Source organism: Lynx rufus, unplaced genomic scaffold, assembly GCF_022079265.1.
Source record: "Lynx rufus isolate CCGP_SWC_20201006 ecotype Redwood Valley unplaced genomic scaffold, mLynRuf1.p SCAF_5, whole genome shotgun sequence".
Lineage (NCBI taxonomy): Eukaryota > Metazoa > Chordata > Mammalia > Carnivora > Felidae > Lynx > Lynx rufus.
In genome coordinates, this window is record NW_025814867.1 from 98,299,205 (window position 1) to 98,310,379 (window position 11,175).

Consider the following 11,175-nt stretch of genomic DNA (forward strand, 5'->3'; position numbering starts at 1 on the left):
ATGAATACAGGGAACAAGAACTGGTTTGGAAAAGAACATTTTTTTTTAGTAATTTATGATTTAAAAGTGGGTTAGCTGAACAAGGGAAAGGAAAAAAAGTCAAAGGAGAATATTTATCTCATGACATTTAGATATAGTTATGAAAAATAAAATTTCCCAGCACTGAAAACATTGGTAGCATCTCAGCATAGAGGGCAATAACTATAATAAATGCCAATATTTGTTCCAAAAAAAAAACCCAAATGTGTAAAATATAGTCCCCAAAAAGGAAGGAATTGGAACAGATGGATCTGATACAGATTTACACATGGGAAAAGATTAAGAAACAAGCAAGGCAAAAATAATTTGAAATGAAAGTGTCTGTATCAAAATGGCTTTTACTATATATTTTAATTGAGTTGTAAACTTTAGGTCCTAATAATAGTTTCATAGGCTTTTTCCTGCCCAGATTCCTAATGCTCTGAAACTGTTTGTGCCATGAGTAAGTGTGGTGGATAATTTCCTTCTTCTGTTCCAGCTTTAGTCTATTCCTTCTTCTGAGGCATCTTGGAGCCCACAATAGTTCGCAGCCCTAGAAGGAAAAGACTTGGATTGGCTTTGTTGAAAAGTTATGGGTTTTATTTACCATCCCAATATTCTATAAGGACCAAGAAACCCCTTTGGAACCCATGAACCATTAGAATTTGTACATTCTGATATGAGAAGTAAAAAGGTTTCCTCTGGGTGTATGAGCTTCAAGTAAGTCCTAATGCCTTGACCTACTTGTGTGTCCATCTTACAAGCACACCAGCAATATGTGCCCAGCCCATACCCCAAATCTGTTTTCCCTCAGCAGTTGAAAATGAGGTGTCCCCCTTATAAAATCCCTCAGGTCCCTGACAGAACATAATAAAGGTTCATGTACCTTCCTAGATGTGCTTCCTCCATCATGCTCCCCAACACCTGTTGCCTTTAGGAAAGGGAGCAGTGAGCTAGATCTGGCCAGGATTCATACTCGACATACCCATTCAGGAGACTTTCTCTGTTGTTACAGAAGATGTTATTTAATCAGCTGAGGCTGGGAGCAGAGGGTATGAGATTCTGCGGAAGAGGTATCAGATAACCAAATCAGGACTGCTTCTGCTGTGCAAAAAAGAAACAAAATGAAGGTGCAATGCAAGAGCAGACACAACCTGAGATGCCCTTGGGATTTCGAAGGGAGGGTGCCGTTTCTGTTGTGACCTGACTCTTAAAAGAAATCTCCTGAAAGAATTCTTTAATTTAGTCATGAGTTGAAGTCCAGGGTAATGGAAGCCCTGGGGAAGAGAACAAAAGGACTGCACACTGTATTCAGCACCCAATAATGCGAAACCAAAAAACATCCAATCCCAACCCTAGGAAGTTTGGCAAGAAGTATTTAGAGAAATCTCTGGGCTTTTCCATGGGTAGTAGGGTCGACAGACTTTCTTTTGAGTGATTTCTGGCTCTGAGAAACCTCTTTACTCACTAGAAAAGAACTTTCTTTAAATGGCCAATTTTATCCCCCAGAAAAAGAAATTTAAAAAAATAAAATAAAATAGGACACTAAAGACACAACCATGTGACTTGGTAACAAACAAAAGGAAGGGCGCACTAGAATTTCAATAGATTTCCTAATTCCATAGAAAAAGCAAGGCAACCCAAGGCCTTTCCATCTGCAGTGCTTGAAGAGAGTGCTTGTGCTGACCCAGCCCCCTGGGGCTTTCTGAGGCTCGACATAACCTCCCCATTGGGATGGGGGCAGCCCCTTTCTCTTCACGTTGTCATGAAGAAAAAGACCCTTCTCTGAGGTGCCCAGGAAATAGATTGCATGGGGCAAACTTTCAAAAGCTATCTCTACCCTGGTGCTCAGGCAGCATGTGGAGACAGAAAAGGGGGCGCAGAAGAGCTCTTGCTCTCCAGTGAGAATATTTTCATATGCCCAAGGGCTCTCTGTGTGGAGTTGCCATTTCTCATACTGCTTAAACCTCCGCAAGAGGAAAGCCGTAGTGACTCAGTGTTCGTGTAAACACAAAACATGGAAATTACTAACCCAAAGCATCATTTCTAGCACTAGGTATTACGATAATGAGCCTGATCAAAATTGCCCAGAGATTTTTCTAAGTCTCTCAATAATTTTTTGTCCTTGAACACTGAATCCACAGTGGTCAGAGATGCACCTTAACAGATCCCAAAAATGGTTTGGAACACTAGGATTTGTTTTGCATTCTTTTTAGGATGGAGAAGTAGAGGATGAGGGCTGCATGAGCATGGTGTTCTTTGTCAGAACTATGTATTTCACTGAAAAGTGGTAAAAATGTCCTGGGTTGAAATAACTGACTGAAACACCCTGGGTTCCAGTGGTTCCTGAGGCCCAGCCTATTGAACACCTTCAGGCTGAAATCTAATCTGAAGTGACCTCAGTCGAGGTATTTTCACCAGAAGCCACTTACAGTAAAGAATTATTGCCTTAAATCAGAAAGCCCAGGGAAGAGAACAGAGGTTAGAGAGCTTGGAAGGGTGCGAAGACTTAGACATTTCTTGCTTTTTAATGGTTGCATTATCATCAGAATGAGCCCTATTCACGAGTGAAGACTATGAAAACAGCGGTTTTGCAGGGAGGCATCAAACTTCTCTGGAACTGACAGTTCTCAGGAAGTGGCTGCTATTTTTTCATATCTTATTTCAGTGACATAGGTCTGGGCTGGGTGTAAAATAGGCATCATATTAGTCAAATAGTAAATCCCATAAGACATGATCACAGGTGCCTGGTATGCCAGTTTTAATTATTTCTTTAATAGGGAGACTAGTCTCTACAAAAAGCTTTCTTTCCCTATACAGTATATATTTACTTCTAGACTCAGTTTTCCTCAGTGTAGGTGAGCATCTGGTCCATCTGGTGGTTCTTTGTTTAAATGCAAACTCACAACTCGCAAATCTTCAATGATGGAGCATAATCTGCAGATCATAGAGGAAACCTAGCCACAGTTATGGGAATCCCGGCTTTTGAGATACCTAATTAGGATATAGAAAGTCCCTACCAGTCCTCTTGCAATTTCAGGGGTTTCCTTGGTTCCAAATACCTCAGTGAGATTCTGATACACGTAAAATAGAAAAGAAAAAAATTAACCCCATAAGAGACATCTGTTTCCACTACTGTTACAACAGAAGTTTGGAATTGCCCAGCAAAATCCTTGTCGTTTCGATGTAGATTCCAGTAATGAAAAGGACTTAACCCAGCTAGTAGGTCACGGCTGCTGTCCAAAATGTCTATACGTGAGTACACATTATGCATGTACACACGCAGTGTGAGGTGCTCTCAGTACAAAACTGTTGTGCGTTCATATTCCCTGGTGACAAGACAGATTCTGGAATTTCTAGCTAGTCAACGGTCTCACATATCTTCTATCTGCTTCTGCTCTGTTGCCTTAGTTGGGTGCATCAGCGCCATCCACTATCTGTGCTGAGGCATTCTGGAGGAGGTCAACCATCAGACATTTCTACGTACCTGTTTCATGAGAAACTTGAATATGCTGTGCAGAGTAGAGTGCACGTAACAAACTCTGTACTTCTGCTGGATTTCCTGACGTGTGTGCATACGTATGTGTTTGCGTGTATACTTGTAGTCTGGGAGTGTGTGTGCCTCTCAAAGGAGGCACACGCAGGCATAGGCCCTGGTGCGTAGATACGGCTCCCTCTTCCTACCATTGTGCTCGAGACTTGTGGCTCCCTTCCCAGGAAGCAGTCACCTGCCCACTCTGTTGCTTTTTGTAACGTTTCGGAGTTGGGAGAAACAAAGGCAGCTTGTTGGATCCACAGCAAACCTACAGGGACAGGCTGTTTTCCTCCAGGAGAAGGTAGAACACAAGTACTCAAGTGGTACGCAGAGCAAGAGAGCGGCAGGCTGGGGCACCTCCCTTGGTCTCCTGGGGAGGAGGGGCATGAGGCCAGGGAGCAAGGCCCGGGACAAACTTTGGTCCGAGCCAGTCCATGGCTTGAAAGCCTCCATTCCTTCCCTCTATGGAACCCAGTGTGTGCACACAAACACCCGCCCGCCCGTAAGTTTTACTCCCAAACTAAAGCTTCCTCATCCTGCTTGCATCGGGGGGTCATCACCGTAATTCCAGACTGTGTCTCCTGAAACCAACGTGGCCTTTGCCGAAGTCTTTCCAGGAGTGGGTTGTTTACTGTGTCTAGCAAACCAATAGACTCTCGGAGGGAATCATTTTTGGTAGTCTGTAAGAATTGATGGCTCTCGCCCATCTCAAACGTTAAAGTAGAACGCTGCTCTGGGGCACTGGTCTGCACAAATGGACCTGGCTCTCGTAGCCGACCTTAAAGGGTGGCCTGGAAACCATCGGGTTCAGTTTTCTCACTCCCATGCCCTTCTTTTACTAGATGGACTATTATTTTTTATGACATGTAGGTTATTTCTGCTAATTTGCAGAATTCAGAGGACATTTTCTTTCCTCTTCTATTTTGGTGACTTTTCCCCTCCCCCATTAAGGCAGGCTACTTACACTTTAGCAGCTTTTCGTTGTTCTCTTTGAAAATGTATATTGTCTTTCTATATCCAAAAGTCTGTGACTGTAACCATAGGCATTTCTTTTTACTGGAAGAAAAAATGAGTTGTTCGTTTTTGTTTTTGTTTTTGTTTTTTTTAATTAACAGTACTAGTGACTTTGTGGAAGAATATGAGTTACATTTAGGTATGCTTACTTAAGTACAGTACACTACATTGCAGTATTTCTGAAAGCTAGAACATACACATTATATATAACAACTCTATATTGAAATATATATTACATTATAGTCATTTTAACTTTGAATCTGCCTATGATCATGAGTTGATTGAAATATTATTTCTTTGCATTTATCACCCATCACCAACCTGCTGCAGTTAATCTGGTGCATTTAATAATAATCATTACTGCTCTAGTTCGCTTTTTATATTATCAGCTTCAGTATTGTCTTGACATGATTTTAGAATTTTTTTTTAAAGCTCAGACTTAGCAAATGTAGGAAAGTGAAAACTTTTTTTTTAAGAAAACATTTCTTTTCCAGTGTGGCCGATACAAAGAGGTTCATATCCAAAGTGATCTTGTTTAGCTGGCCCTCTCAATATCTGAAGAACAAAAGAAGTGCATATGAATGTATCTGTGATTTTCCCTTTTAGGACTGTCACTGTTCTATATTTGCTTTTGAAAATATGACCAAGGGGCTCCTTAACTTCCATATGATCTGACCAACAATTACAGGCTGCATTTGAAAGGGCTGCTCATCTGAGAAGCATAAGGGAGTGAAATGCCTAGCTGTCCCAACTGGGTTTTCATACATTTATTTTAATACAGCTCCTTTCCTGACTAATTTCTGTTTTCAGTGTGCTTTACAATTATTTTAACTAGTCTTCAATGCTTCCCTGGAGGCAGCTTGGCAATATAACATTCATTTTCCTAGGAGATTTTTCTTTCTTAAATAAAACCAGAATTTGAGGAACTTTTTCATGACAGAGGCTGATAGAAATAGAACTGAGAAATAGGGATCTCATTTTTTAGCCTGCAGAATGTATAAAATGTTGGCTCTCGGGTCTCTGCCCCTCAGTGTCTCTCTCCATTTGTCTGTCAACGTGGGGATTCAGTGCCTTTCTTCTTTAGCCAGCCCATCATGGAAACTTCAGAAATCGGGCATCCTGTCTTCCTAGCCAGAAACATTTTCAAATAGTATTTTCAGATAAAGAGCTTCTTCAGTTTCCCTTAGCTACTTGACCCAATGCCTGGAAAACTCCATAGTTGGACAAACTTTACATCCATCCTGGGGACCTAAAACCAGATTCCTTCTCTCAGTTCTCCATTCAGGCCAAAATGAAAACAGTTGTTTATAATACTCAGTGTGAAAGGCCTTCCCACACTGGACCAATATTAAGGCCTCTCAGTATAAATAACACCAATTCCATCCTTTCATCTTTCCTAATAGATTTTTAGTTTCAAATCCCATTTTGTTCTGCTGTGTTCCCCCTTCCCTGCCTGGCAACAAGATTCATCGCCCCGCCCCTTATTCACACCCTTAGCAGTACCCTCCACTTGTGAAGCTTGGTAGACCTACTCCAGCCTACTTTGAAGGGGCTCATATTGAGTCTAGTAGCAAAATTCTAAATCTGTTTCTCCAAAGCTTTCAACTAAATATATGTCTCCAGGACAGACAGAATTGTGAATTAAATGGGAGTCAAGGGGACTGTTGCTTTCTCCAGTGTTCGCAAAATACCCAAATTGTATCAATTTTCCCCTTTTCTTTTCCTAACCATGTCCCCTTATTTCTTGTTTCTCTTTAGGACTACTTTAAATTACCTCTTCTTCTGGACCCCTGAAGAACGCGAATAATTATGACTCCTGAGTGCTCACTTCCCTCCCTTCCCCCACCCCATTCTGAATGCCCTTCTCTAAGCTTTGTGCAGTTAAAAAGCACTGACAGGAGTCAGCTCCTTGTGATTCGTAGGCAGAGTGAAGAAGTATGTCTTCACTGTACCTTCAAATTTTAAAAGTTATCAATATTCTTTTGAGAGTGGGAGGACCTGAGTCACAGTTTTAAATGTCATCTGTACCAGAAAGGTCATTAATCCCTTTCACCTTCACATGTGGCCAAAGGTAAAGGAAAAAAAAAATGTTTTTTTCTGTTTGTTTTTTTTTTCTTTAAATATCATAGCATTCGAATTCCTGGTATGAGTAGGACCATTTCTGAGGGAGACCAAAATTCATCAATGTGGACCCTTTCAAGTCCTGCTAATATTTAGGCAAATGATATATTAACCAGATAAGAGATTTAAAGAAATCTAACAAAAGAGGTAACATTTTAAAATAATTTTGCTAACTGCTCAAGCCTTAGTGAGCTCTTCTAAAACAAGTAAAGCCACTTCCACTCAAGTAGGAGGAAACTATTAGGAAGAATTGTTTTCGTTTGTTACCTTTCTGAAAAACGAGTAATTGTTGACTAACATAGAAATTTAAGCAGTAATTTACTGAGAGATGAAAAGGTACATAAAGTATCTAAAGTGTCTATTCTGCAAGCAGCTATTTTTAAAATGTAAACCATATATGTAATAGGGCTGACTGGATACTAGATACTTGACTAGATACTGAATACACTCCCCAGTACCTAAACATTCAACATATAATTTAGTCATCATGCTAGATCTCATTTTAATGAGTTATAACTATCTGGTTGCTAAAGCGTTGCCCCAAGGGGTGATGTCATTCTGGATCTATCCCTTTACAAGGATAGCTTCTTTCCTGTAATAGCTTCTTTCCTGACTTCCAGTCCACCCCTCTTGCCATGCTCCTACATTGCCTCTTGGCTCTCATGCAGACAAATTCTGTGGCATTTAAAGTACTACCTGCTTTGAAGTGCACTGGAGGTATGCTATTTCAATTCTGGCTTTACTCATTGACAAACAGAATCAAAATTTATTATCCGAGGTATATTCTTAATGTGACTAGAGGCTTGACCCATCTCCTCCCTAAATCAGTCTATAACGTCAACTCACACCTTAGAGAGCCACGAAATAAAGAGAGGGTTCAAAACCTTCCTGAGTCATACATCTAGTAGGAAACCAACATTTCTTAAAGCCAGTATTTATGTGGCCTAAGATGGTGATCCTCCCTTGGCCATGTTTTCCTAGTCAATCTCACGTCTTTCTCTTCATTTGTCTGTTCTAACTCCTTCTATCTTTTTAAAAAAGTATTCTTCATCTAAAGTACTCTTCTCCTCAGGCTTTGGCTTCTGAAACAGTGAAAGACTCTCTTTTAAATCCTAACTACTATTGTTTAAAGTGTAATGTGGAGTATGAGAGGATCCAGTTCTGACAGGCCCCATTTGGTCACAATCACAAAAGTTTCTCCAGGATGCCTTCTTGACATTGTTCCTTCTGGCTCCCCAAGAAGAGCCCTAACTCTGAGACCAGGTTTTCTCACCACAACCTCTGCATTAGTCTAGATTGTTGTGTAAATCCTGATAATATTCTAGAGACTACAGAGTGTGAATTTCTTATTGCTTATAAGCCTCCTGCTTTTGTAAACTGACACCTGTCAGGAGCACCAAGGCCCCTATCAGTAACTAATGCAGCAAAATGATGGTCATAAACATTATAGTACATAATAGGGAGAATAAGAAGAGATTTCTTTCTTCTTTCCCCCCCATAAAAAGCTTGCTTCCCCATCCCACCCTACCACCACCACAATGCATTTCAGAAAGTCTGCATCTCATTTTACAGATATGTAGTTTTAGGATTCGCAAATATAGCTTAGGAAACGTTCTGAGATTGAAGCTGGTACCAAACCAGTTTATTTTCTGCACTGGACTTTAGGACAAGTGTGCACAGATACAATTCCTTCAAAGAAAGTGAAACTAACCTAGTAAAGCAAAGGGATAATACTTTTACACATTAAAACAGTTTTTGCTATCTATAAACCTTGATTTAAGCATAATTATTACTTTTTAGAAAACTGAAACTGGGGGAATGTGTATTTTAGTGAAGTTTGTTTGTTTCCCTTTATCTCTTTTTTGTCAAGATAGTAAAAGATTTTGATTATTTAATTTGATACTGTCCCTGGCCATACGTATCAGTCAGATCATGCCCACCCTTCCCATACTCTTGCCCTTTTAGAGTGAAAGCTTTCCTTCCCACCATTAAGGAGTCTTTTCTCCATGAAAATCTTATCTTCTTTTTCAATAAACATGTGAGAGCTTTGAGGAGAGAGATTCTCTCTGCACTTTGAGGGTAGAATAGTTAAAATCAAAACTACTTCTTGAGAGAAACCCCATTTACCTAAACTAACAGGTCTGGGGCCAAAGAATGGGACTTGATTGCAGATGAAGGTCATGTATTTTACACTACAAATCCTTATTGCCTCCTCCAATTTTTGGAATAAGGCTGGGAATAAATTAATTCAATGAAAACCTGCACTGGATGCTTCTTATTAATATCTAATGCAGAAGACCCAAAAAAGACAAAGAAAGGATGCTACTAAAATGCAAAGTCAATCAATCTATAGATTTCTATAATTATTCAGGTTTCTTTTCTATTCATTTCAAAACTATGATGTGTCCTTGGGGTCTTAACTAGAGAGACACCCACTTCTCCATTGCTTCCCATCTCCCCCACCCGGCACTGGAGGTGACAGTCACAGAGGGAGCCTGGCACTGCATTGCCAGCACTTCCTTCACCCCGGCATACCCCCACCACCACAAAAGAAGGAAAAACCAAATTAGAAACTTTTTTTGAAAAAAAAAAAGGAGAAATTGTAGTGCTTCATTTGAAAGCAACTGTTTTTAATTCAACTCAATTTTCAGATGGCCTGACAACCTTTTTATAACCTGTCTTTTGTGCTATAATTTGCATTTTTAGCTCAATCTTTAAAATAATTGCAATTTCAATTAGGTGAACAGAGGAAAAGCAAAGAGGGGCGATAGGGCAATGTGATTGGGCTAAACCTGATACAGTTCTGGATTTTTAAAGCCAGTGTTCAGCGTTACCAGAGAAAGCTAACACCACTCACCCTTGGCCATTCTCCCCCATCCTTACTATTATAGGCTTATGAATTAGTAAGAAAACCTCACTTCTTTATGGTTTAGGACTTCTTATTAGTATTAAACCCATATAGAGAAATCCTGCAGACCCTTGACTGCTCCTATAACTAATCTCTCCAGGGCATATGCAGAGAGAGAGAGAGAGAGAGATCTGAAAATAAAGTAATGGTTCAAATTTGATAAAATATTTAGACAGTGTCTAAAGTGCTTTCTGTATGTTCACTGCAGAGGGTTCTTTGAAAAATAAGGCTTGTTTCTCTGTTCCTGCTCTCCTTGGGACAAACTTTGATTTGGAACCATCTGGATGTAGATTTGTAGGAGAAAATACTCAAAAGCATTGTCAGCTGTTAAACTTCCTTATCCCATTGACTTGAACCTCAGTTTTCCTGAGGGGCCTATTGAGATAGAAATTAACGGTAGCTTCCACATACCAATTAACATCGGTTTCTTTTTTGCCCTAGTGTAGAAAAAATTGTGGCTTTCAGAAAAAAATGAAAGTAGAATCTCTTAGTAATCCTCATCATGGCAAACAAAGGCAAGAAGCTGATAAGATAGAGAAAATCTATGGTAACTGTATGATTTAAAGTAATTTGGGTGTGCTGACCCCACAATGCCAAATGCCTTTGTTTCTACAATCTATTCTGAACTATATATTGATTCTCCCGAGACTTCCAACATGCATGTGTGGGTATGAGCAGACGAGCAAATTGACATTTGGAGAATGGAGACCCAGACAAACCAAAACGATCAACTCTTAAGATTATCAAATACAAAGCATTTCTCCAGAATCACTCAGTACTGCCGTATCCAAAACCAGTTCCAGATTAGTCTTAAGCGAGAAGTAAGCTCCATAAGACATATCCTACTATGAATGTTTTTTCTTACAGAATAATACAAGAAGAGGTACAATGCAGATTCTTAATTTGGGTGTAATTATAATTCACCTTTGTATTTAATAGTTGTACTTTTTGTGTGTGTCACTGAGCTATTTGTACCAATTTTCATCCTGAGAGGGGCCTCGGGAATTTCTGTGTATGTGTCTGTAGATCTGTATTTATATGTAGTCAGGAAAAAAGTGCGTAGGAGAGGAATGAGGGGAGGGAGACGGTGGTCAGTGTGAAGAAGTGAGTGCCCCTCGGGTCCCTATTTATGTTAGGTGAGGTGGCTACAGCCAGAAATCCTCCAGGAAGAGTTGATTGCACTATTCTAAAAGAAGAGCCCAGCACTGTTAAATTTAGAACATGTTTGGGGAAACAGAAAAGTTTTCTCTTTTTCTGTACCCATTCTCTTTAGTATCAGAGCCATTTGACATGATGAAAACCATTCAATAAAAACCACTACTGACCTTTGCATTAAATAGCTATTTTCCTCTTCTAAACACTACCCCTGGTTTCAACTCATCTACTTCCCTTTATTTTCTGCCTATTGATTGAACATTTTGCAGAATAATACATAGGTGCATGCTAGTTGTTTCTCTCCTCTGAGCTGAAACAGGGGCAACAAGAGATGACTCACAGAAGCGTGAGGTAAAGACTGAATTTCCCACTTTTGTGGCACTGGTAACCTTTAGTAAGAGCTGTTTAGGGTTGAGCTTGGGTC